Raw genomic sequence first — 24,418 nt, forward strand, 5'->3', positions numbered from 1 at the left:
GCAGCTCCTCAGTATATGGTTATCCCGTGACAACAATGTTTTCATCATATTTATTATTCTACAAATGTATTTTTAAATGCACTGATGTGGTGTTTGCATGCTATGCAAGACGGCACATCATGGAATGTTTATAAGGAGCATCGAATAGGATTGTGATATTTGCACCTGGAAGAGTCGGACACGCAGATCCTGAAAAGAAGTAAAAACTCTCTAGCAAGGGCCGTCTTTCCCCTGAGTTTAATCTTTACTTTTAGTGAAATGGTTTATGAAAAACCAGTAAGCTGCTCCAGGTGAGGCTCGAAATCACAACCTCGGCATGCCTCAATGCAAGTACTGCTGTATAAGTACCGCGCGCTAACCGATTGCGCCACTGGAGCTCACTGTTCTCATACCTCCCCAGTTGAGCCATCTAGAGCTGACCAAGTAGATACTGGCACTGCTCCTTTATTCACTGTGCAAGATCGACTCACATGCTAGCATGTTATCATGACTATTAAAAACTACAGTCCTAATGGAACAGATTTGATAATTCTGCTATATCATGTGCTCTGTCTATTGAACACCACATATATTTGCCAGTTCTGACACAGTCTAGGAGAAACTTATGATTATTTGTAATTAGCACATCGTAAGAATTTCCTAAAAAATGAAACATAGTCACCTAAGGCAGACGAGGTGGCCGAGTGGTTAAGGCGATGAACTGCTAATCCATTGTGCTCTGCACGCGTGGGTTCGAATCCCACCTTCGTCGGAACGCCATCAGACACTCTTTTGAAGGTGGGCATGTCTCGTAGTACAATTACACTCTCTTTCAAGACACAGCCATAATCCACTAGAAGGGCCCAACTGACTATTCCATTTTGGCAATTATGTCAAATTAAGGGAAGTGTTTTGTGCTTAATTGAAATTAGATCTTTCATGAAGTGTCCAGAGGATTGCCTTTCCCTCACTCCTGGCCTTCTAACTAACCCTGGTCGTAGTGGGCGTAGTGGGGCTCCGCGGAGCTACGCGGAGTGGGCGAGAAGCTACGCCCACTCCCGCACTCCGCGTAGCCCCACTACGCACCTCCCTCCCGCTCTCCCCTACATACATTATTTAAGCAACTACCCTTAATAAAACAATTTTAAAGCACTTACCGTGTCCGGGGCTCGTCCGGGGCTCCCTCTTGGAATAGCGTCGTCCTGGATACCAATGCGCATGCGCGGGAGGCCGCGCATGCGCATTGGTATCCAGGAAGGGACGCTATTCCAAGAGGGAGCCCCGGAAGAGCCCCGGACATGGTAAGTGCTTTAAAAATTGTTTTATTAAGGTTAGTTGCTTAAATAATGTATGTAGGGGAGGGCGGGAGGGAGGCGGGTGGCGGCCGAATCGGCTACGCACACGGAGTGGGCGTAGTGTTGCCGGCTACGCTGTCTACGCAAAATGCGTAGAAGGCAACACTACGCCTACTCCGTGGGCGTAGCCGATTCGGACGCCCAGGGTTACTTCTAACCAGTTTGGATAGATAGACTGATAAGAAAGCAGCTCTTACTCCTAAAGTTTCAGCCATCTCAAGTGTATGACTGTTGACATATGTCTGCCCCACAGAGACAGATCACTTCTAATAAGTGAGTTCTCTATCTGTCACTGATTGTGGACATACTAACTAGAGCTATCAGTATGGTCATAAATGTGAATACTCTTATGTTCTCAAATCAAAATGGAGTTTTTCCTACTTCCAAGAAAAGTGTCTTAAGCATGCTCTTCAATTTGTGCACGCATGTAGACATTCAAATGCAACTGCATTTCCATACAGAGTCTCAAAATCATAGATATCTTCATACCGCAGTAAGAATACATGAAGCGATTTACATACTGCAGGCAGGCTGGCCTTGTAGCTCAGTGGCAGAGCACTGGTCTTGTAAACCAGGGGTCATGAGTTCAAGCCTCATCAGGGCCTTTTTATATGTGAGTTTCTGTATGTTGTTTCCAAGTCATTCTTTCTAGGAGTCACACCTTGTCTTAAGTTTGCTTATTGACAAGCTTCCCTTTCCTGCTTTCATCGTATCAAGAAGACTTCATGAAAACCATTGAACCATAAACTATCGCCTCACCCCTTCCGATCGCCTGACGAACGCCTGACAAACGCCATTCTCACCCCGCCGGGCAAGCCCTGCCGGGCAAAGCCAAATAAGCCATGCATATTTGAAGTTCCTTTGAAAGTCAGAGCGAGGACTATGACCTCTGTTCCGACTGAGTCTGCATCCACAGAAGGGATGAAATAAGGATCTAGAAATTTCACCAAGGAGATGTGAACTTCATCCCCCTTAAAATACTTTTCCTCCCAGATGCCCCGGCTCTTAGTCAAATGATGTTAATCTTCAAAACCCCACCCCCACTAACCATAAATATCCGACTCTCCTGCTGTCCATTCAAATGATACAAGGTATCTTGTACATAGAGAGAATGTGAGAAAAAGCAGAATCGCTTCATAGATTTGGTGACCTTGGATGGGTGGGCTGGATAAAGAAGTGAACCTGATTTCGGGAAAAGGAGTATCGTGATGGGGATGAGGAAAAGAGAACATGGACCACATTCACAAGTTAGAGAAATAAATATATTAGGTTGAATGGTTTTAAAAAGTTAACTTTGAGCATGAATTGTTTTTTTAAACTGCAAAGAATAAAAAAAATCAATGTGGGATTGGAGGCACAATCTGAGCAGAAAGCACCATAAGCTGCTATGGTGCAACTCTTATGTTGACTAGAAACATTAATATGATGAAGCTCTTCTTTTGATATGTCTTTCAGTTAAATTTTATTGTAAGTAGCTGATACAGCACTGTTTGCAGCTCCTCAGTATATGGTTATACCGTGACAACAATGTTTTCATCATATTTATTATTCTACAAATGTATTTTTAAATGCACTGATGTGGTGTTTGCATGCTATGCAAGACGGCACATCATGGAATGTTTATAAGGAGCATCGAATAGGATTGTGATATTTGCACCTGGAAGAGTCGGACACGCAGATCCTGAAAAGAAGTAAAAACTCTCTAGCAAGGGCCGTCTTTCCCCTGAGTTTAATCTTTACTTTTAGTGAAATGGTTTATGAAAAACCAGTAAGCTGCTCCAGGTGAGGCTCGAACTCACAACCTCGGCATGCCTCAACGCAAGTACTGCTGTATAAGTACCGCGCGCTAACCGATTGCGCCACTGGAGCTCACTGTTCTCATACCTCCCCAGTTGAGCCATCTAAAGCTGACCAAGTAGATACTGGCACTGCTCCCTTATTCACTGTGCAAGATCGACTCACATGCTAGCATGTTATCATGACTATTAAAAACTACAGTCCTAATGGAACAGATTTGATAATTCTGCTATATCATGTGCTCTGTCTATTGAACACCACATATATTTGCCAGTTCTGACACAGTCTAGGAGAAACTTATGATTATTTGTAATTAGCACATCGTAAGAATTTCCTAAAAAATGAAACATAGTCACCTAAGGCAGACGAGGTGGCCGAGTGGTTAAGGCGATGAACTTCTAATCCATTGTTCTCTGCACGCGTGGGTTCGAATCCCACCTTCGTCGGAACGCCATCAGACACTCTTTTGAAGGTGGGCATGTCTCGTAGTACAATTACACTCTCTTTCAAGACACAGCCATAATCCACTAGAAGGGCCCAACTGACTATTCCGTTTTGGCAATTATGTCAAATTAAGGGAAGTGTTTTGTGCTTAATTGAAATTAGATCTTTCATGAAGTGTCCAGAGGATTGCCTTTCCCTCACTCCTGGCCTTCTAACTAACCCTGGTCGTAGTGGGCGTAGTGGGGCTCCGCGGAGCTACGCGGAGTGGGCGAGAAGCTACGCCCACTCCCGCACTCCGCGTAGCCCCACTGCGCACCTCCCTCCCGCTCTCCCCTACATACATTATTTAAGCAACTACCCTTAATAAAACAATTTTAAAGCACTTACCGTGCCCGGGGCTCGTCCGGGTCTCCCTCTTGGAATAGCGTCGTCCTGGATACCAATGCGCATGCGCGGGAGGCCGCGCATGCGCATTGGTATCCAGGAAGGGACGCTATTCCAAGAGGGAGCCCCGGAAGAGCCCCGGACATGGTAAGTGCTTTAAAAATTGTTTTATTAAGGTTAGTTGCTTAAATAATGTATGTAGGGGAGGGCGGGAGGGAGGCGGGTGGTGGCCGAATCGGCTACGCTCACGGAGTGGGCGTAGTGTTGCCGGCTACGCTGTCTACGCAAAATGCGTAGAAGGCAACACTACGCCTACTCCGTGGGCGTAGCCGATTCGGACGCCCAGGGTTACTTCTAACCAGTTTGGATAGATAGACTGATAAGAAAGCAGCTCTTACTCCTAAAGTTTCAGCCATCTCAAGTGTATGACTGTTGACATATGTCTGCCCCACAGAGACAGATCACTTCTAATAAGTGAGTTCTCTATCTATCACTGATTGTGGACATACTAACTAGAGCTATCAGTATGGTCATAAATGTGAATACTCTTATGTTCTCAAATCAAAATGGAGTTTTTCCTACTTCCAAGAAAAGTGTCTTAAGCATGCTCTTCAATTTGTGCACGCATGTAGACATTCAAATGCAACTGCATTTCCATACAGAGTCTCAAAATCATAGATATCTTCATACCGCAGTAAGAATACATGAAGCGATTTACATATTGCAGGCAGGCTGGCCTTGTAGCTCAGTGGCAGAGCACTGGTCTTGTAAACCAGGGGTCATGAGTTCAAGCCTCATCAGGGCCTTTTTATATGTGAGTTTCTGTATGTTGTTTCCAAGTCATTCTTTCTAGGAGTCACACCTTGTCTTAAGTTTGCTTATTGACAAGCTTCCCTTTCCTGCTTTCATCGTATCAAGAAGACTTCATGAAAACCATTGAACCATAAACTATCGCCTCACCCCTTCCGATCGCCTGACGAACGCCTGACAAACGCCATTCTCACCCCGCCGGGCAAAGCCAAATAAGCCATGCATATTTGAAGTTCCTTTGAAAGTCAGAGCGAGGACTATGACCTCTGTTCCGACTGAGTCTGCATCCACAGAAAGGATGAAATAAGGATCTAGAAATTTCACCAAGGAGATGTGAACTTCATCCCCCTTAAAATACTTTTCCTCCCAGATGCCCCGGCTCTTAGTCAAATGAGGTTAATCTTCAAAACCCCACCCCCACTAACCATAAATATCCGACTCTCCTGCTGTCCATTCAAATGATACAAGGTATCTTGTACATAGAGAGAATGTGAGAAAAAGCAGAATCGCTTCATAGATTTGGTGACCTTGGATGGGTGGGCTGGATAAAGAAGTGAACCTGATTTCGGGAAAAGGAGTATCGTGATGGGGATGAGGAAAAGAGAACATGGACCACATTCACAAGTTAGAGAAATAAATATATTAGGTTGAATGGTTTTAAAAAGTTAACTTTGAGCATGAATTGTTTTTTAAACTGCAAAGAATAAAAAAAATCAATGTGGGATTGGAGGCACAATCTGAGCAGAAAGCACCATAAGCTGCTATGGTGCAACTCTTATGTTGACTAGAAACATTAATATGATGACGCTCTTCTTTTGATATGTCTTTCAGTTAAATTTTATTGTAAGTAGCTGATACAGCACTGTTTGCAGCTCCTCAGTATATGGTTATCCCGTGACAACAATGTTTTCATCATATTTATTATTCTACAAATGTATTTTTAAATGCACTGATGTGGTGTTTGCATGCTATGCAAGACGGCACATCATGGAATGTTTATAAGGAGCATCGAATAGGATTGTGATATTTGCACCTGGAAGAGTCGGACACGCAGATCCTGAAAAGAAGTAAAAACTATCTAGCAAGGGCCGTCTTTCCCCTGAGTTTAATCTTTACTTTTAGTGAAATGGTTTATGAAAAACCAGTTAGCTGCTCCAGGTGAGGTTCGAACTCACAACCTCGGCATGCCTCAATGCAAGTACTGCTGTATAAGTACCGCGCGCTAACCGATTGCGCCACTGGAGCTCACTGTTCTCATACCTCCCCAGTTGAGCCATCTAGAGCTGACCAAGTAGATACTGGCACTGCTCCCTTATTCACTGTGCAAGATCGACTCACATGCTAGCATGTTATCATGACTATTAAAAACTACAGTCCTAATGGAACAGATTTGATAATTCTGCTATATCATGTGCTCTGTCTATTGAACACCACATATATTTGCCAGTTCTGACACAGTCTAGGAGAAACTTATGATTATTTGTAATTAGTACATCGTAAGAATTTCCTAAAAAATGAAACATAGTCACCTAAGGCAGACGAGGTGGCCGAGTGGTTAAGGCGATGAACTGCTAATCCATTGTGCTCAGCACGCGTGGGTTCGAATCCCACCTTCGTCGGAACGCCATCAGACACTCTTTTGAAGGTGGGCATGTCTCGTAGTACAATTACACTCTCTTTCAAGACACAGCCATAATCCACTAGAAGGGCCCAACTGACTATTCCATTTTGGCAATTATGTCAAATTAAGGGAAGTGTTTTGTGCTTAATTGAAATTAGATCTTTCATGAAGTGTCCAGAGGATTGCCTTTCCCTCACTCCTGGCCTTCTAACTAACCCTGGTCGTAGTGGGCGTAGTGGGGCTCCGCGGAGCTACGCGGAGTGGGCGAGAAGCTACGCCCACTACCGCACTCCGCGTAGCCCCACTACGCACCTCCCTCCCGCTCTCCCCTACATACATTATTTAAGCAACTACCCTTAATAAAACAATTTTAAAGCACTTACCGTGTCCGGGGCTCGTCCGGGGCTCCCTCTTGGAATAGCGTCGTCCTGGATACCAATGCGCATGCGCGGGAGGCCGCGCATGCGTATTGGTATCCAGGAAGGGACGCTATTCCAAGAGGGAGCCCCGGAAGAGCCCCGGACATGGTAAGTGCTTTAAAAATTGTTTTATTAAGGTTAGTTGCTTAAATAATGTATGTAGGGGAGGGCGGGAGGGAGGCGGGTGGCGGCCGAATCGGCTACGCACACGGAGTGGGCGTAGTGTTGCCGGCTACGCTGTCTACGCAAAATGCGTAGAAGGCAACACTACGCCTACTCCGTGGGCGTAGCCGATTCGGACGCCCAGGGTTACTTCTAACCAGTTTGGATAGATAGACTGATAAGAAAGCAGCTCTTACTCCTAAAGTTTCAGCCATCTCAAGTGTATGACTGTTGACATATGTCTGCCCCACAGAGACAGATCACTTCTAATAAGTGAGTTCTCTATCTGTCACTGATTGTGGACATACTAACTAGAGCTATCAGTATGGTCATAAATGTGAATACTCTTATGTTCTCAAATCAAAATGGAGTTTTTCCTACTTCCAAGAAAAGTGTCTTAAGCATGCTCTTCAATTTGTGCACGCATGTAGACATTCAAATGCAACTGCATTTCCATACAGAGTCTCAAAATCATAGATATCTTCATACCGCAGTAAGAATACATGAAGCGATTTACATACTGCAGGCAGGCTGGCCTTGTAGCTCAGTGGCATAGCACTGGTCTTGTAAACCAGGGGTCATGAGTTCAAGCCTCATCAGGGCCTTTTTATATGTGAGTTTCTGTATGTTGTTTCCAAGTCATTCTTTCTAGGAGTCACACCTTGTCTTAAGTTTGCTTATTGACAAGCTTCCCTTTCCTGCTTTCATCGTATCAAGAAGACTTCATGAAAACCATTGAACCATAAACTATCGCCTCACCCCTTCCGATCGCCTGACGAACGCCTGACAAACGCCATTCTCACCCCGCCGGGCAAGCCCTGCCGGGCAAAGCCAAATAAGCCATGCATATTTGAAGTTCCTTTGAAAGTCAGAGCGAGGACTATGACCTCTGTTCCGACTGAGTCTGCATCCACAGAAGGGATGAAATAAGGATCTAGAAATTTCACCAAGGAGATGTGAACTTCATCCCCCTTAAAATACTTTTCCTCCCAGATGCCCCGGCTCTTAGTCAAATGATGTTAATCTTCAAAACCCCACCCCCACTAACCATAAATATCCGACTCTCCTGCTGTCCATTCAAATGATACAAGGTATCTTGTACATAGAGAGAATGTGAGAAAAAGCAGAATCGCTTCATAGATTTGGTGACCTTGGATGGGTGGGCTGGATAAAGAAGTGAACCTGATTTCGGGAAAAGGAGTATCGTGATGGGGATGAGGAAAAGAGAACATGGACCACATTCACAAGTTAGAGAAATAAATATATTAGGTTGAATGGTTTTAAAAAGTTAACTTTGAGCATGAATTGTTTTTTTAAACTGCAAAGAATAAAAAAAATCAATGTGGGATTGGAGGCACAATCTGAGCAGAAAGCACCATAAGCTGCTATGGTGCAACTCTTATGTTGACTAGAAACATTAATATGATGAAGCTCTTCTTTTGATATGTCTTTCAGTTAAATTTTATTGTAAGTAGCTGATACAGCACTGTTTGCAGCTCCTCAGTATATGGTTATACCGTGACAACAATGTTTTCATCATATTTATTATTCTACAAATGTATTTTTAAATGCACTGATGTGGTGTTTGCATGCTATGCAAGACGGCACATCATGGAATGTTTATAAGGAGCATCGAATAGGATTGTGATATTTGCACCTGGAAGAGTCGGACACGCAGATCCTGAAAAGAAGTAAAAACTCTCTAGCAAGGGCCGTCTTTCCCCTGAGTTTAATCTTTACTTTTAGTGAAATGGTTTATGAAAAACCAGTAAGCTGCTCCAGGTGAGGCTCGAACTCACAACCTCGGCATGCCTCAACGCAAGTACTGCTGTATAAGTACCGCGCGCTAACCGATTGCGCCACTGGAGCTCACTGTTCTCATACCTCCCCAGTTGAGCCATCTAAAGCTGACCAAGTAGATACTGGCACTGCTCCCTTATTCACTGTGCAAGATCGACTCACATGCTAGCATGTTATCATGACTATTAAAAACTACAGTCCTAATGGAACAGATTTGATAATTCTGCTATATCATGTGCTCTGTCTATTGAACACCACATATATTTGCCAGTTCTGACACAGTCTAGGAGAAACTTATGATTATTTGTAATTAGCACATCGTAAGAATTTCCTAAAAAATGAAACATAGTCACCTAAGGCAGACGAGGTGGCCGAGTGGTTAAGGCGATGAACTTCTAATCCATTGTTCTCTGCACGCGTGGGTTCGAATCCCACCTTCGTCGGAACGCCATCAGACACTCTTTTGAAGGTGGGCATGTCTCGTAGTACAATTACACTCTCTTTCAAGACACAGCCATAATCCACTAGAAGGGCCCAACTGACTATTCCGTTTTGGCAATTATGTCAAATTAAGGGAAGTGTTTTGTGCTTAATTGAAATTAGATCTTTCATGAAGTGTCCAGAGGATTGCCTTTCCCTCACTCCTGGCCTTCTAACTAACCCTGGTCGTAGTGGGCGTAGTGGAGCTCCGCGGAGCTACGCGGAGTGGGCGAGAAGCTACGCCCACTCCCGCACTCCGCGTAGCCCCACTACGCACCTCCCTCCCGCTCTCCCCTACATACATTATTTAAGCAACTACCCTTAATAAAACAATTTTAAAGCACTTACCGTGTCCGGGGCTCGTCCGGGGCTCCCTCTTGGAATAGCGTCGTCCTGGATACCAATGCGCTTGCGCGGGAGGCCGCGCATGCGCATTGGTATCCAGGAAGGGACGCTATTCCAAGAGGGAGCCCCGGAAGAGCCCCGGACATGGTAAGTGCTTTAAAAAATTTTTTATTAAGGTTAGTTGCTTAAATAATGTATGTAGGGGAGGGCGGGAGGGAGGCGGGTGGCGGCCGAATCGGCTACGCACACGGAGTGGGCGTAGTGTTGCCGGCTACGCTGTCTACGCAAAATGCGTAGAAGGCAACACTACGCCTACTCCGTGGGCGTAGCCGATTCGGACGCCCAGGGTTACTTCTAACCAGTTTGGATAGATAGACTGATAAGAAAGCAGCTCTTACTCCTAAAGTTTCAGCCATCTCAAGTGTATGACTGTTGACATATGTCTGCCCCACAGAGACAGATCACTTCTAATAAGTGAGTTCTCTATCTGTCACTGATTGTGGACATACTAACTAGAGCTATCAGTATGGTCATAAATGTGAATACTCTTATGTTCTCAAATCAAAATGGAGTTTTTCCTACTTCCAAGAAAAGTGTCTTAAGCATGCTCTTCAATTTGTGCACGCATGTAGACATTCAAATGCAACTGCATTTCCATACAGAGTCTCAAAATCATAGATATCTTCATACTGCAGTAAGAATACATGAAGCGATTTACATACTGCAGGCAGGCTGGCCTTGTAGCTCAGTGGCAGAGCACTGGTCTTGTAAACCAGGGGTCATGAGTTCAAGCCTCATCAGGGCCTTTTTATATGTGAGTTTCTGTATGTTGTTTCCAAGTCATTCTTTCTAGGAGTCACACCTTGTCTTAAGTTTGCTTATTGACAAGCTTCCCTTTCCTGCTTTCATCGTATCAAGAAGACTTCATGAAAACCATTGAACCATAAACTATCGCCTGACGAACGCCTGACAAACGCCATTCTCACCCCGCCGGGCAAGCCCTGCCGGGCAAAGCCAAATAACCCATGCATATTTGAAGTTCCTTTGAAAGTCAGAGCGAGGACTATGACCTCTGTTCCGACTGAGTCTGCATCCACAGAAAGGATGAAATAAGGATCTAGTAATTTCACCAAGGAGATGTGAACTTCATCCCCCTTAAAATACTTTTCCTCCCAGATGCCCCGGCTCTTAGTCAAATGAGGTTAATCTTCAAAACCCCACCCCCACTAACCATAAATATCCGACTCTCCTGCTGTCCATTCAAATGATACAAGGTATCTTGTCCATAGAGAGAATGTGAGAAAAAGCAGAATCGCTTCATAGATTTGGTGACCTTGGATGGGTGGGCTGGATAAAGAAGTGAACCTGATTTCGGGAAAAGGAGTATCGTGATGGGGATGAGGAAAAGAGAACATGGACCACATTCACAAGTTAGAGAAATAAATATATTAGGTTGAATGGTTTTAAAAAGTTAACTTTGAGCATGAATTGTTTTTTTAAACTGCAAAGAATAAAAAAAATCAATGTGGGATTGGAGGCACAATCTGAGCAGAAAGCACCATAAGCTGCTATGGTGCAACTCTTATGTTGACTAGAAACATTAATATGATGACGCTCTTCTTTTGATATGTCTTTCAGTTAAATTTTACTGTAAGTAGCTGATACAGCACTGTTTGCAGCTCCTCAGTATATGGTTATCCCGTGACAACAATGTTTTCATCATATTTATTATTCTACAAATGTATTTTTAAATGCACTGATGTGGTGTTTGCATGCTATGCAAGACGGCACATCATGGAATGTTTATAAGGAGCATCGAATAGGATTGTGATATTTGCACCTGGAAGAGTCGGACACGCAGATCCTGAAAAGAAGTAAAAACTCTCTAGCAAGGGCCGTCTTTCCCCTGAGTTTAATCTTTACTTTTAGTGAAATGGTTTATGAAAAACCAGTAAGCTGCTCCAGGTGAGGCTCGAAATCACAACCTCGGCATGCCTCAATGCAAGTACTGCTGTATAAGTACCGCGCGCTAACCGATTGCGCCACTGGAGCTCACTGTTCTCATACCTCCCCAGTTGAGCCATCTAGAGCTGACCAAGTAGATACTGGCACTGCTCCTTTATTCACTGTGCAAGATCGACTCACATGCTAGCATGTTATCATGACTATTAAAAACTACAGTCCTAATGGAACAGATTTGATAATTCTGCTATATCATGTGCTCTGTCTATTGAACACCACATATATTTGCCAGTTCTGACACAGTCTAGGAGAAACTTATGATTATTTGTAATTAGCACATCGTAAGAATTTCCTAAAAAATGAAACATAGTCACCTAAGGCAGACGAGGTGGCCGAGTGGTTAAGGCGATGAACTGCTAATCCATTGTGCTCTGCACGCGTGGGTTCGAATCCCACCTTCGTCGGAACGCCATCAGACACTCTTTTGAAGGTGGGCATGTCTCGTAGTACAATTACACTCTCTTTCAAGACACAGCCATAATCCACTAGAAGGGCCCAACTGACTATTCCATTTTGGCAATTATGTCAAATTAAGGGAAGTGTTTTGTGCTTAATTGAAATTAGATCTTTCATGAAGTGTCCAGAGGATTGCCTTTCCCTCACTCCTGGCCTTCTAACTAACCCTGGTCGTAGTGGGCGTAGTGGGGCTCCGCGGAGCTACGCGGAGTGGGCGAGAAGCTACGCCCACTCCCGCACTCCGCGTAGCCCCACTACGCACCTCCCTCCCGCTCTCCCCTACATACATTATTTAAGCAACTACCCTTAATAAAACAATTTTAAAGCACTTACCGTGTCCGGGGCTCGTCCGGGGCTCCCTCTTGGAATAGCGTCGTCCTGGATACCAATGCGCATGCGCGGGAGGCCGCGCATGCGCATTGGTATCCAGGAAGGGACGCTATTCCAAGAGGGAGCCCCGGAAGAGCCCCGGACATGGTAAGTGCTTTAAAAATTGTTTTATTAAGGTTAGTTGCTTAAATAATGTATGTAGGGGAGGGCGGGAGGGAGGCGGGTGGCGGCCGAATCGGCTACGCACACGGAGTGGGCGTAGTGTTGCCGGCTACGCTGTCTACGCAAAATGCGTAGAAGGCAACACTACGCCTACTCCGTGGGCGTAGCCGATTCGGACGCCCAGGGTTACTTCTAACCAGTTTGGATAGATAGACTGATAAGAAAGCAGCTCTTACTCCTAAAGTTTCAGCCATCTCAAGTGTATGACTGTTGACATATGTCTGCCCCACAGAGACAGATCACTTCTAATAAGTGAGTTCTCTATCTGTCACTGATTGTGGACATACTAACTAGAGCTATCAGTATGGTCATAAATGTGAATACTCTTATGTTCTCAAATCAAAATGGAGTTTTTCCTACTTCCAAGAAAAGTGTCTTAAGCATGCTCTTCAATTTGTGCACGCATGTAGACATTCAAATGCAACTGCATTTCCATACAGAGTCTCAAAATCATAGATATCTTCATACCGCAGTAAGAATACATGAAGCGATTTACATACTGCAGGCAGGCTGGCCTTGTAGCTCAGTGGCAGAGCACTGGTCTTGTAAACCAGGGGTCATGAGTTCAAGCCTCATCAGGGCCTTTTTATATGTGAGTTTCTGTATGTTGTTTCCAAGTCATTCTTTCTAGGAGTCACACCTTGTCTTAAGTTTGCTTATTGACAAGCTTCCCTTTCCTGCTTTCATCGTATCAAGAAGACTTCATGAAAACCATTGAACCATAAACTATCGCCTCACCCCTTCCGATCGCCTGACGAACGCCTGACAAACGCCATTCTCACCCCGCCGGGCAAGCCCTGCCGGGCAAAGCCAAATAACCCATGCATATTTGAAGTTCCTTTGAAAGTCAGAGCGAGGACTATGACCTCTGTTCCGACTGAGTCTGCATCCACAGAAAGGATGAAATAAGGATCTAGTAATTTCACCAAGGAGATGTGAACTTCATCCCCCTTAAAATACTTTTCCTCCCAGATGCCCCGGCTCTTAGTCAAATGAGGTTAATCTTCAAAACCCCACCCCCACTAACCATAAATATCCGACTCTCCTGCTGTCCATTCAAATGATACAAGGTATCTTGTCCATAGAGAGAATGTGAGAAAAAGCAGAATCGCTTCATAGATTTGGTGACCTTGGATGGGTGGGCTGGATAAAGAAGTGAACCTGATTTCGGGAAAAGGAGTATCGTGATGGGGATGAGGAAAAGAGAACATGGACCACATTCACAAGTTAGAGAAATAAATATATTAGGTTGAATGGTTTTAAAAAGTTAACTTTGAGCATGAATTGTTTTTTTAAACTGCAAAGAATAAAAAAAATCAATGTGGGATTGGAGGCACAATCTGAGCAGAAAGCACCATAAGCTGCTATGGTGCAACTCTTATGTTGACTAGAAACATTAATATGATGACGCTCTTCTTTTGATATGTCTTTCAGTTAAATTTTACTGTAAGTAGCTGATACAGCACTGTTTGCAGCTCCTCAGTATATGGTTATCCCGTGACAACAATGTTTTCATCATATTTATTATTCTACAAATGTATTTTTAAATGCACTGATGTGGTGTTTGCATGCTATGCAAGACGGCACATCATGGAATGTTTATAAGGAGCATCGAATAGGATTGTGATATTTGCACCTGGAAGAGTCGGACACGCAGATCCTGAAAAGAAGTAAAAACTCTCTAGCAAGGGCCGTCTTTCCCCTGAGTTTAATCTTTACTTTTAGTGAAATGGTTTATGAAAAACCAGTAAGCTGCTCCAGGTGAGGCTCGAAATCACAACCTCGGCATGCCTCAATGCAAGTACTGCTGTATAAGTACCGCGCGCTAACCGATTGCGCCACTGGAGCTCACTGTTCTCATACCTCCCCAGTTGAGCCATCTAGAGCTGACCAAGTAGATACTGGCACTGCTCCTTTATTCACTGTGCAAGATCGACTCACATGCTAGCATGTTATCATGACTATTAAAAACTACAGTCCTAATGGAACAGATTTGATAATTCTGCTATATCATGTGCTCTGTCTATTGAACACCACATATATTTGCCAGTTCTGACACAGTCTAGGAGAAACTTATGATTATTTGTAATTAGCACATCGTAAGAATTTCCTAAAAAATGAAACATAGTCACCTAAGGCAGACGAGGTGGCCGAGTGGTTAAGGCGATGAACTGCTAATCCATTGTGCTCTGCACGCGTGGGTTCGAATCCCACCTTCGTCGGAACGCCATCAGACACTCTTTTGAAGGTGGGCATGTCTCGTAGTACAATTACACTCTCTTTCAAGACACAGCCATAATCCACTAGAAGGGCCCAACTGACTATTCCATTTTGGCAATTATGTCAAATTAAGGGAAGTGTTTTGTGCTTAATTGAAATTAGATCTTTCATGAAGTGTCCAGAGGATTGCCTTTCCCTCACTCCTGGCCTTCTAACTAACCCTGGTCGTAGTGGGCGTAGTGGGGCTCCGCGGAGCTACGCGGAGTGGGCGAGAAGCTACGCCCACTCCCGCACTCCGCGTAGCCCCACTACGCACCTCCCTCCCGCTCTCCCCTACATACATTATTTAAGCAACTACCCTTAATAAAACAATTTTAAAGCACTTACCGTGTCCGGGGCTCGTCCGGGGCTCCCTCTTGGAATAGCGTCGTCCTGGATACCAATGCGCATGCGCGGGAGGCCGCGCATGCGCATTGGTATCCAGGAAGGGACGCTATTCCAAGAGGGAGCCCCGGAAGAGCCCCGGACATGGTAAGTGCTTTAAAAATTGTTTTATTAAGGTTAGTTGCTTAAATAATGTATGTAGGGGAGGGCGGGAGGGAGGCGGGTGGCGGCCGAATCGGCTACGCACACGGAGTGGGCGTAGTGTTGCCGGCTACGCTGTCTACGCAAAATGCGTAGAAGGCAACACTACGCCTACTCCGTGGGCGTAGCCGATTCGGACGCCCAGGGTTACTTCTAACCAGTTTGGATAGATAGACTGATAAGAAAGCAGCTCTTACTCCTAAAGTTTCAGCCATCTCAAGTGTATGACTGTTGACATATGTCTGCCCCACAGAGACAGATCACTTCTAATAAGTGAGTTCTCTATCTGTCACTGATTGTGGACATACTAACTAGAGCTATCAGTATGGTCATAAATGTGAATACTCTTATGTTCTCAAATCAAAATGGAGTTTTTCCTACTTCCAAGAAAAGTGTCTTAAGCATGCTCTTCAATTTGTGCACGCATGTAGACATTCAAATGCAACTGCATTTCCATACAGAGTCTCAAAATCATAGATATCTTCATACCGCAGTAAGAATACATGAAGCGATTTACATACTGCAGGCAGGCTGGCCTTGTAGCTCAGTGGCAGAGCACTGGTCTTGTAAACCAGGGGTCATGAGTTCAAGCCTCATCAGGGCCTTTTTATATGTGAGTTTCTGTATGTTGTTTCCAAGTCATTCTTTCTAGGAGTCACACCTTGTCTTAAGTTTGCTTATTGACAAGCTTCCCTTTCCTGCTTTCATCGTATCAAGAAGACTTCATGAAAACCATTGAACCATAAACTATCGCCTCACCCCTTCCGATCGCCTGACGAACGCCTGACAAACGCCATTCTCACCCCGCCGGGCAAGCCCTGCCGGGCAAAGCCAAATAAGCCATGCGTATTTGAAGTTCCTTTGAAAGTCAGAGCGAGGACTATGACCTCTGTTCCGACTGAGTCTGCATCCACAGAAAGGATGAAATAATGATCTAGAAATTTCACCAAGGAGATGTGAACTTCATCCCCCTTAAAATACTTTTCCTCCCAGATGCCCCGGCTCTTAGTCAAATGAGGTTAATCTTCAAAACCCCACCCCCACTAACCATAAATATCCGACTCTCCTGCTGTCCATTCAAATGATACAAGGTATCTTGTACATAGAGAGAATGTGAGAAAAAGCAGAATCGCTTCATAGATTTGGTGACCTTGGATGGGTGGGCTGGATAAAGAAGTGAACCTGATTTCGGGAAAAGGAGTATCGTGATGGGGATGAGGAAAAGAGAACATGGACCACATTCACAAGTTAGAGAAATAAATATATTAGGTTGAATGGTTTTAAAAAGTTAACTTTGAGCATGAATTGTTTTTTTAAACTGCAAAGAATAAAAAAAATCAATGTGGGATTGGAGGCACAATCTGAGCAGAAAGCACCATAAGCTGCTATGGTGCAACTCTTATGTTGACTAGAAACATTAATATGATGATGCTCTTCTTTTGATATGTCTTTCAGTTAAATTTTATTGTAAGTAGCTGATACAGCACTGTTTGCAGCTCCTCAGTATATGGTTATACCGTGACAACAATGTTTTCATCATATTTATTATTCTACAAATGTATTTTTAAATGCACTGATGTGGTGTTTGCATGCTATGCAAGACGGCACATCATGGAATGTTTATAAGGAGCATCGAATAGGATTGTGATATTTGCACCTGGAAGAGTCGGACACGCAGATCCTGAAAAGAAGTAAAAACTCTCTAAGCAAGGGCCGTCTTTCCCCTGAGTTTAATCTTTACTTTTAGTGAAATGGTTCATGAAAAACCAGTAAGCTGCTCCAGGTGAGGCTCGAACTCACAACCTCGGCATGCCTCAACGCAAGTACTGCTGTATAAGTACCGCGCGCTAACCGATTGCACCACTGGAGCTCACTGTTCTCATACCTCCCCAGTTGAGCCATCTAAAGCTGACCAAGTAGATACTGGCACTGCTCCCTTATTCACTGTGCAAGATCGACTCACATGCTAGCATGTTATCATGACTATTAAAAACTACAGTCCTAATGGAACAGATTTGATAATTCTGCTATATCATGTGCTCTGTCTATTGAACACCACATATATTTGCCAGTTCTGACACAGTCTAGGAGAAACTTATGATTATTTGTAATTAGCACATCGTAAGAATTTCCTAAAAAATGAAACATAGTCACCTAAGGCAGACGAGGTGGCCGAGTGGTTAAGGCGATGGACTGCTAATCCATTGTGCTCTGCACGCGTGGGTTCGAATCCCACCTTTGTCGGAACGCCATCAGACACTCTTTTGAAGGTGGGCATGTCTCGTAGTACAATTACACTCTCTTTCAAGACACAGCCATAATCCACTAGAAGGGCCCAACTGACCATTCCATTTTGGCAATTATGTCAAATTAAGGGAAGTGTTTTGTGCTTAATTGAAATTAGATCTTTCATGAAGTGTCCAGAGGATTGCCTTTCCCTCACTCCTGGCCTTCTAACTAACCCTGGTCGTAGTGGGCGTAGTGGGGCTCCGCGGAGCTACGCGGAGTGGGCGAGAAGCTACGCCCACTCCCGCACTCGGCGTAGCCCCACTACGCACCTCCCTCCCGCTCTCCCCTACATACATTATTTAAGCAACTACCCTTAATAAAACAATTTTAAAGCACTTACCGTGTCCGGGGCTCGTCCGGGGCTCCCTCTTGGAATAGTGTCGTCCTGGATACCAATGCGCATGCACGGGAGGCCGCGCATGCGCATTGGTATCCAGGAAGGGACGCTATTCCAAGAGGGAGCCCCGGAAGAGCCCCGGACATGGTAAGTGCTATAAAAATTGTTTTATTAAGGTTAGTTGCTTAAATAATGTATGTAGGGGAGGGTGGGAGGGAGGCGGGTGGCGGCCGAATCGGCTACGCACACGGAGTGGGCGTAGTGTTGCCGGCTACGCTGTCTACGCAAAATGCGTAGAAGGCAACACTACGCCTACTCCGTGGGCGTAGCCGATTCGGACGCCCAGGGTTACTTCTAACCAGTTTGGATAGATAGACTGATAAGAAAGCAGCTCTTACTCCTAAAGTTTCAGCCATCTCAAGTGTATGACTGTTGACATATGTCTGCCCCACAGAGACAGATCACTTCTAATAAGTGAGTTCTCTATCTGTCACTGATTGTGGACATACTAACTAGAGCTATCAGTATGGTCATAAATGTGAATACTCTTATGTTCTCAAATCAAAATGGAGTTTTTCCTACTTCCAAGAAAAGTGTCTTAAGCATGCTCTTCAATTTGTGCACGCATGTAGACATTCAAATGCAACTGCATTTCCATACAGAGTCTCAAAATCATAGATATCTTCATACCGCAGTAAGAATACATGAAGCGATTTACATACTGCAGGCAGGCTGGCCTTGTAGCTCAGTGGCAGAGCACTGGTCTTGTAAACCAGGGATCATGAGTTCAAGCCTCATCAGGGCCTTTTTATATGTGAGTTTCTGTATGTTGTTTCCAAGTCATTCTTTCTAGGAGTCACACCTTGTCTTAAGTTTGCTTATTGACAAGCTTCCCTTTGCTGCTTTCATCGTATCAAGAAGACTTCATGAAAACCATTGAACCATAAACTATCTCCTCACCCCTTCCGATCGCCTGACGAACGCCTGACAAACGCCATTCTCACCCCGCCGGGCAAGCCCTGCCGGGCAAAGCCAAATAAGCCATGCGTATTTGAAGTTCCTTTGAAAGTCAGAGCGAGGACTATGACCTCTGTTCCGACTGAGTCTGCATCCACAGAAAGGATGAAATAATGATCTAGAAATTTCACCAAGGAGATGTGAACTTCATCCCCCTTAAAATACTTTTCCTCCCAGATGCCCCGGCTCTTAGTCAAATGAGGTTAATCTTCAAAACCCCACCCCCACTAACCATAAATATCCGACTCTCCTGCTGTCCATTCAAATGATACAAGGTATCTTGTACATAGAGAGAATGTGAGAAAAAGCAGAATCGCTTCATAGATTTGGTGACCTTGGATGGGTGGGCTGGATAAAGAAGTGAACCTGATTTCGGGAAAAGGAGTATCGTGATGGGGATGAGGAAAAGAGAACATGGACCACATTCACAAGTTAGAGAAATAAATATATTAGGTTGAATGGTTTTAAAAAGTTAACTTTGAGCATGAATTGTTTTTTTAAACTGCAAAGAATAAAAAAAATCAATGTGGGATTGGAGGCACAATCTGAGCAGAAAGCACCATAAGCTGCTATGGTGCAACTCTTATGTTGACTAGAAACATTAATATGATGATGCTCTTCTTTTGATATGTCTTTCAGTTAAATTTTATTGTAAGTAGCTGATACAGCACTGTTTGCAGCTCCTCAGTATATGGTTATACCGTGACAACAATGTTTTCATCATATTTATTATTCTACAAATGTATTTTTAAATGCACTGATGTGGTGTTTGCATGCTATGCAAGACGGCACATCATGGAATGTTTATAAGGAGCATCGAATAGGATTGTGATATTTGCACCTGGAAGAGTCGGACACGCAGATCCTGAAAAGAAGTAAAAACTCTCTAGCAAGGGCCGTCTTTCCCCTGAGTTTAATCTTTACTTTTAGTGAAATGGTTCATGAAAAACCAGTAAGCTGCTCCAGGTGAGGCTCGAACTCACAACCTCGGCATGCCTCAACGCAAGTACTGCTGTATAAGTACCGTGCGCTAACCGATTGCACCACTGGAGCTCACTGTTCTCATACCTCCCCAGTTGAGCCATCTAAAGCTGACCAAGTAGATACTGGCACTGCTCCCTTATTCACTGTGCAAGATCGACTCACATGCTAGCATGTTATCATGACTATTAAAAACTACAGTCCTAATGGAACAGATTTGATAATTCTGCTATATCATGTGCTCTGTCTATTGAACACCACATATATTTGCCAGTTCTGACACAGTCTAGGAGAAACTTATGATTATTTGTAATTAGCACATCGTAAGAATTTCCTAAAAAATGAAACATAGTCACCTAAGGCAGACGAGGTGGCCGAGTGGTTAAGGCGATGGACTGCTAATCCATTGTGCTCTGCACGCGTGGGTTCGAATCCCACCTTTGTCGGAACGCCATCAGACACTCTTTTGAAGGTGGGCATGTCTCGTAGTACAATTACACTCTCTTTCAAGACACAGCCATAATCCACTAGAAGGGCCCAACTGACCATTCCATTTTGGCAATTATGTCAAATTAAGGGAAGTGTTTTGTGCTTAATTGAAATTAGATCTTTCATGAAGTGTCCAGAGGATTGCCTTTCCCTCACTCCTGGCCTTCTAACTAACCCTGGTCGTAGTGGGCGTAGTGGGGCTCCGCGGAGCTACGCGGAGTGGGCGAGAAGCTACGCCCACTCCCGCACTCGGCGTAGCCCCACTACGCACCTCCCTCCCGCTCTCCCCTACATACATTATTTAAGCAACTACCCTTAATAAAACAATTTTAAAGCACTTACCGTGTCCGGGGCTCGTCCGGGGCTCCCTCTTGGAATAGTGTCGTCCTGGATACCAATGCGCATGCACGGGAGGCCGCGCATGCGCATTGGTATCCAGGAAGGGACGCTATTCCAAGAGGGAGCCCCGGAAGAGCCCCGGACATGGTAAGTGCTATAAAAATTGTTTTATTAAGGTTAGTTGCTTAAATAATGTATGTAGGGGAGGGTGGGAGGGAGGCGGGTGGCGGCCGAATCGGCTACGCACACGGAGTGGGCGTAGTGTTGCCGGCTACGCTGTCTACGCAAAATGCGTAGAAGGCAACACTACGCCTACTCCGTGGGCGTAGCCGATTCGGACGCCCAGGGTTACTTCTAACCAGTTTGGATAGATAGACTGATAAGAAAGCAGCTCTTACTCCTAAAGTTTCAGCCATCTCAAGTGTATGACTGTTGACATATGTCTGCCCCACAGAGACAGATCACTTCTAATAAGTGAGTTCTCTATCTGTCACTGATTGTGGACATACTAACTAGAGCTATCAGTATGGTCATAAATGTGAATACTCTTATGTTCTCAAATCAAAATGGAGTTTTTCCTACTTCCAAGAAAAGTGTCTTAAGCATGCTCTTCAATTTGTGCACGCATGTAGACATTCAAATGCAACTGCATTTCCATACAGAGTCTCAAAATCATAGATATCTTCATACCGCAGTAAGAATACATGAAGCGATTTACATACTGCAGGCAGGCTGGCCTTGTAGCTCAGTGGCAGAGCACTGGTCTTGTAAACCAGGGATCATGAGTTCAAGCCTCATCAGGGCCTTTTTATATGTGAGTTTCTGTATGTTGTTTCCAAGTCATTCTTTCTAGGAGTCACACCTTGTCTTAAGTTTGCTTATTGACAAGCTTCCCTTTGCTGCTTTCATCGTATCAAGAAGACTTCATGAAAACCATTGAACCATAAACTATCTCCTCACCCCTTCCGATCGCCTGACGAACGCCTGACAAACGCCATTCTCACCCCGCCGGGCAAGCCCTGCCGGGCACAGCCAAATAAGCCATGCGTATTTGAAGTTCCTTTGAAAGTCAGAGCGAGGACTATGACCTCTGTTCCGACTGAGTCTGCATCCACAGAAAGGATGAAATAAGGATCTAGAAATTTCACCAAGGAGATGTGAACTTCATCCCCCTTAAAATACTTTTCCTCCCAGATGCCCCGGCTCTTAGTCAAATGAGGTTAATCTTCAAAACCCCACCCCCACTAACCATAAATATCCGACTCTCCTGCTGTCCATTCAAATGATACAAGGTATCTTGTACATAGAGAGAATGTGAGAAAAAGCAGAATCGCTTCATAGATTTGGTGACCTTGGATGGGTGGGCTGGATAAAGAAGTGAACCTGATTTCGGGAAAAGGAGTATCGTGATGGGGATGAGGAAAAGAGAACATGGACCACATTCACAAGTTAGAGAAATAAATATATTAGGTTGAATGGTTTTAAAAAGTTAACTTTGAGCATGAATTGTTTTTTTAAACTGCAAAGAATAAAAAAAATCAATGTGGGATTGGAGGCACAATCTGAGCAGAAAGCACCATAAGCTGCTATGGTGCAACTCTTATGTTGACTAGAAACATTAATATGATGACGCTCTTCTTTTGATATGTCTTTCAGTTAAATTTTATTGTAAGTAGCTGATACAGCACTGTTTGCAGCTCCTCAGTATATGGTTATACCGTGACAACAATGTTTTCATCATATTTATTATTCTACAAATGTATTTTTAAATGCACTGATGTGGTGTTTGCATGCTATGCAAGACGGCACATCATGGAATGTTTATAAGGAGCATCGAATAGGATTGTGATATTTGCACCTGGAAGAGTCGGACACGCAGATCCTGAAAAGAAGTAAAAACTCTCTAGCAAGGGCCGTCTTTCCCCTGAGTTTAATCTTTACTTTTAGTGAAATGGTTTATGAAAAACCAGTAAGCTGCTCCAGGTGAGGCTCGAACTCACAACCTCGGCATGCCTCAACGCAAGTACTGCTGTATAAGTACTGCACGCTAACCGATTGCGCCACTGGAGCTCACTGTTCTCATACCTCCCCAGTTGAGCCATCTAGAGCTGACCAAGTAGATACTGGCACTGCTCCCTTATTCACTGTGCAAGATCGACTCACATGCTAGCATGTTATCATGACTATTAAAAACTACAGTCCTAATGGAACAGATTTGATAATTCTGCTATATCATGTGCTCTGTCTATTGAACACCACATATATTTGCCAGTTCTGACACAGTCTAGGAGAAACTTATGATTATTTGTAATTAGCACATCGTAAGAATTTCCTAAAAAATGAAACATAGTCACCTAAGGCAGACGAGGTGGCCGAGTGGTTAAGGCGATGAACTGCTAATCCATTGTGCTCTGCACGCGTGGGTTCGAATCCCACCTTCGTCGGAACGCCATCAGACACTCTTTTGAAGGTGGGCATGTCTCGTAGTACAATTACACTCTCTTTCAAGACACAGCCATAATCCACTAGAAGGGCCCAACTGACTATTCCATTTTGGCAATTATGTCAAATTAAGGGAAGTGTTTTGTGCTTAATTGAAATTAGATCTTTCATGAAGTGTCCAGAGGATTGCCTTTCCCTCACTCCTGGCCTTCTAACTAACCCTGGTCGTAGTGGGCGTAGTGGAGCTCCGCGGAGTGGGCGAGAAGCTACGCCCACTCCCGCACTCCGCGTAGCCCCACTACGCACCTCCCTCCCGCTCTCCCCTACATACATTATTTAAGCAACTACCCTTAATAAAACAATTTTAAAGCACTTACCGTGTCCGGGGCTCGTCCGGGGCTCCCTCTTGGAATAGCGTCGTCCTGGATACCAATGCGCTTGCGCGGGAGGCCGCGCATGCGCATTGGTATCCAGGAAGGGACGCTATTCCAAGAGGGAGCCCCGGAAGAGCCCCGGACATGGTAAGTGCTTTAAAAATTGTTTTATTAAGGTTAGTTGCTTAAATAATGTATGTAGGGGAGGGCGGGAGGGAGGCGGGTGGCGGCCGAATCGGCTACGCACACAGAGTGGGCGTAGTGTTGCCGGCTACGCTGTCTACGCAAAATGCGTAGAAGGCAACACTACGCCTACTTCGTGGGCGTAGCCGATTCGGACGCCCATTGTTACTTCTAACCAGTTTGGATAGATAGACTGATAAGAAAGCAGCTCTTACTCCTAAAGTTTCAGCCATCTCAAGTGTATGACTGTTGACATATGTCTGCCCCACAGAGACAGATCACTTCTAATAAGTGAGTTCTCTATCTGTCACTGATTGTGGACATACTAACTAGAGCTATCAGTATGGTCATAAATGTGAATACTCTTATGTTCTCAAATCAAAATGGAGTTTTTCCTACTTCCAAGAAAAGTGTCTTAAGCATGCTCTTCAATTTGTGCACGCATGTAGACATTCAAATGCAACTGCATTTCCATACAGAGTCTCAAAATCATAGATATCTTCATACCGCAGTAAGAATACATGAAGCGATTTACA

General features: G+C 44.3%; 26 non-coding genes across 26 annotated transcripts; 17 read left to right on the forward strand and 9 right to left on the reverse strand.

Moving 5' to 3' along the window:
• Positions 1–282: 282 nt before the first annotated feature.
• TRNAI-UAU (transfer RNA isoleucine (anticodon UAU)) lies at positions 283–377 on the reverse strand. The gene is made up of 2 exons: positions 340–377; positions 283–318 (listed from the first exon to the last, which is right to left on the reverse strand). It is a non-coding gene; the product is annotated as a tRNA-Ile (tRNA).
• Positions 378–669: 292 nt separating this feature from the next.
• TRNAS-GCU (transfer RNA serine (anticodon GCU)) lies at positions 670–751 on the forward strand. Its single transcript has one exon. It is a non-coding gene; the product is annotated as a tRNA-Ser (tRNA).
• Positions 752–1,867: 1,116 nt separating this feature from the next.
• TRNAT-UGU (transfer RNA threonine (anticodon UGU)) lies at positions 1,868–1,939 on the forward strand. Its single transcript has one exon. It is a non-coding gene; the product is annotated as a tRNA-Thr (tRNA).
• Positions 1,940–3,108: 1,169 nt separating this feature from the next.
• On the reverse strand, positions 3,109–3,203 carry TRNAI-UAU (transfer RNA isoleucine (anticodon UAU)). Its single transcript has 2 exons — positions 3,166–3,203; positions 3,109–3,144 (listed from the first exon to the last, which is right to left on the reverse strand). It is a non-coding gene; the product is annotated as a tRNA-Ile (tRNA).
• A 292-nt stretch (positions 3,204–3,495) lies between these two features.
• TRNAR-UCU (transfer RNA arginine (anticodon UCU)) lies at positions 3,496–3,577 on the forward strand. Its single transcript has one exon. It is a non-coding gene; the product is annotated as a tRNA-Arg (tRNA).
• A 1,116-nt stretch (positions 3,578–4,693) lies between these two features.
• TRNAT-UGU (transfer RNA threonine (anticodon UGU)) lies at positions 4,694–4,765 on the forward strand. Its single transcript has one exon. It is a non-coding gene; the product is annotated as a tRNA-Thr (tRNA).
• A 1,154-nt stretch (positions 4,766–5,919) lies between these two features.
• Positions 5,920–6,014, reverse strand: TRNAI-UAU (transfer RNA isoleucine (anticodon UAU)). Its single transcript has 2 exons — positions 5,977–6,014; positions 5,920–5,955 (listed from the first exon to the last, which is right to left on the reverse strand). It is a non-coding gene; the product is annotated as a tRNA-Ile (tRNA).
• A 292-nt stretch (positions 6,015–6,306) lies between these two features.
• TRNAS-GCU (transfer RNA serine (anticodon GCU)) lies at positions 6,307–6,388 on the forward strand. Its single transcript has one exon. It is a non-coding gene; the product is annotated as a tRNA-Ser (tRNA).
• Positions 6,389–7,504: 1,116 nt separating this feature from the next.
• TRNAT-UGU (transfer RNA threonine (anticodon UGU)) lies at positions 7,505–7,576 on the forward strand. Its single transcript has one exon. It is a non-coding gene; the product is annotated as a tRNA-Thr (tRNA).
• Positions 7,577–8,745: 1,169 nt separating this feature from the next.
• TRNAI-UAU (transfer RNA isoleucine (anticodon UAU)) lies at positions 8,746–8,840 on the reverse strand. The gene is made up of 2 exons: positions 8,803–8,840; positions 8,746–8,781 (listed from the first exon to the last, which is right to left on the reverse strand). It is a non-coding gene; the product is annotated as a tRNA-Ile (tRNA).
• Positions 8,841–9,132: 292 nt separating this feature from the next.
• On the forward strand, positions 9,133–9,214 carry TRNAR-UCU (transfer RNA arginine (anticodon UCU)). Its single transcript has one exon. It is a non-coding gene; the product is annotated as a tRNA-Arg (tRNA).
• A 1,116-nt stretch (positions 9,215–10,330) lies between these two features.
• Positions 10,331–10,402, forward strand: TRNAT-UGU (transfer RNA threonine (anticodon UGU)). Its single transcript has one exon. It is a non-coding gene; the product is annotated as a tRNA-Thr (tRNA).
• A 1,151-nt stretch (positions 10,403–11,553) lies between these two features.
• Positions 11,554–11,648, reverse strand: TRNAI-UAU (transfer RNA isoleucine (anticodon UAU)). The gene is made up of 2 exons: positions 11,611–11,648; positions 11,554–11,589 (listed from the first exon to the last, which is right to left on the reverse strand). It is a non-coding gene; the product is annotated as a tRNA-Ile (tRNA).
• Positions 11,649–11,940: 292 nt separating this feature from the next.
• TRNAS-GCU (transfer RNA serine (anticodon GCU)) lies at positions 11,941–12,022 on the forward strand. The gene has a single exon. It is a non-coding gene; the product is annotated as a tRNA-Ser (tRNA).
• A 1,116-nt stretch (positions 12,023–13,138) lies between these two features.
• On the forward strand, positions 13,139–13,210 carry TRNAT-UGU (transfer RNA threonine (anticodon UGU)). The gene has a single exon. It is a non-coding gene; the product is annotated as a tRNA-Thr (tRNA).
• A 1,169-nt stretch (positions 13,211–14,379) lies between these two features.
• On the reverse strand, positions 14,380–14,474 carry TRNAI-UAU (transfer RNA isoleucine (anticodon UAU)). The gene is made up of 2 exons: positions 14,437–14,474; positions 14,380–14,415 (listed from the first exon to the last, which is right to left on the reverse strand). It is a non-coding gene; the product is annotated as a tRNA-Ile (tRNA).
• A 292-nt stretch (positions 14,475–14,766) lies between these two features.
• TRNAS-GCU (transfer RNA serine (anticodon GCU)) lies at positions 14,767–14,848 on the forward strand. Its single transcript has one exon. It is a non-coding gene; the product is annotated as a tRNA-Ser (tRNA).
• Positions 14,849–15,964: 1,116 nt separating this feature from the next.
• TRNAT-UGU (transfer RNA threonine (anticodon UGU)) lies at positions 15,965–16,036 on the forward strand. Its single transcript has one exon. It is a non-coding gene; the product is annotated as a tRNA-Thr (tRNA).
• A 1,170-nt stretch (positions 16,037–17,206) lies between these two features.
• Positions 17,207–17,301, reverse strand: TRNAI-UAU (transfer RNA isoleucine (anticodon UAU)). Its single transcript has 2 exons — positions 17,264–17,301; positions 17,207–17,242 (listed from the first exon to the last, which is right to left on the reverse strand). It is a non-coding gene; the product is annotated as a tRNA-Ile (tRNA).
• Positions 17,302–17,593: 292 nt separating this feature from the next.
• TRNAS-GCU (transfer RNA serine (anticodon GCU)) lies at positions 17,594–17,675 on the forward strand. Its single transcript has one exon. It is a non-coding gene; the product is annotated as a tRNA-Ser (tRNA).
• A 1,116-nt stretch (positions 17,676–18,791) lies between these two features.
• TRNAT-UGU (transfer RNA threonine (anticodon UGU)) lies at positions 18,792–18,863 on the forward strand. Its single transcript has one exon. It is a non-coding gene; the product is annotated as a tRNA-Thr (tRNA).
• A 1,169-nt stretch (positions 18,864–20,032) lies between these two features.
• Positions 20,033–20,127, reverse strand: TRNAI-UAU (transfer RNA isoleucine (anticodon UAU)). The gene is made up of 2 exons: positions 20,090–20,127; positions 20,033–20,068 (listed from the first exon to the last, which is right to left on the reverse strand). It is a non-coding gene; the product is annotated as a tRNA-Ile (tRNA).
• Positions 20,128–20,419: 292 nt separating this feature from the next.
• TRNAS-GCU (transfer RNA serine (anticodon GCU)) lies at positions 20,420–20,501 on the forward strand. The gene has a single exon. It is a non-coding gene; the product is annotated as a tRNA-Ser (tRNA).
• Positions 20,502–21,617: 1,116 nt separating this feature from the next.
• Positions 21,618–21,689, forward strand: TRNAT-UGU (transfer RNA threonine (anticodon UGU)). The gene has a single exon. It is a non-coding gene; the product is annotated as a tRNA-Thr (tRNA).
• Positions 21,690–22,858: 1,169 nt separating this feature from the next.
• Positions 22,859–22,953, reverse strand: TRNAI-UAU (transfer RNA isoleucine (anticodon UAU)). Its single transcript has 2 exons — positions 22,916–22,953; positions 22,859–22,894 (listed from the first exon to the last, which is right to left on the reverse strand). It is a non-coding gene; the product is annotated as a tRNA-Ile (tRNA).
• A 292-nt stretch (positions 22,954–23,245) lies between these two features.
• On the forward strand, positions 23,246–23,327 carry TRNAS-GCU (transfer RNA serine (anticodon GCU)). The gene has a single exon. It is a non-coding gene; the product is annotated as a tRNA-Ser (tRNA).
• Positions 23,328–24,418: the final 1,091 nt, after the last annotated feature.

This window comes from Lissotriton helveticus, chromosome 5_1 (genome assembly GCF_964261635.1).
Source record: "Lissotriton helveticus chromosome 5_1, aLisHel1.1, whole genome shotgun sequence".
NCBI classification, from domain to species: Eukaryota; Metazoa; Chordata; class Amphibia; order Caudata; family Salamandridae; genus Lissotriton; species Lissotriton helveticus.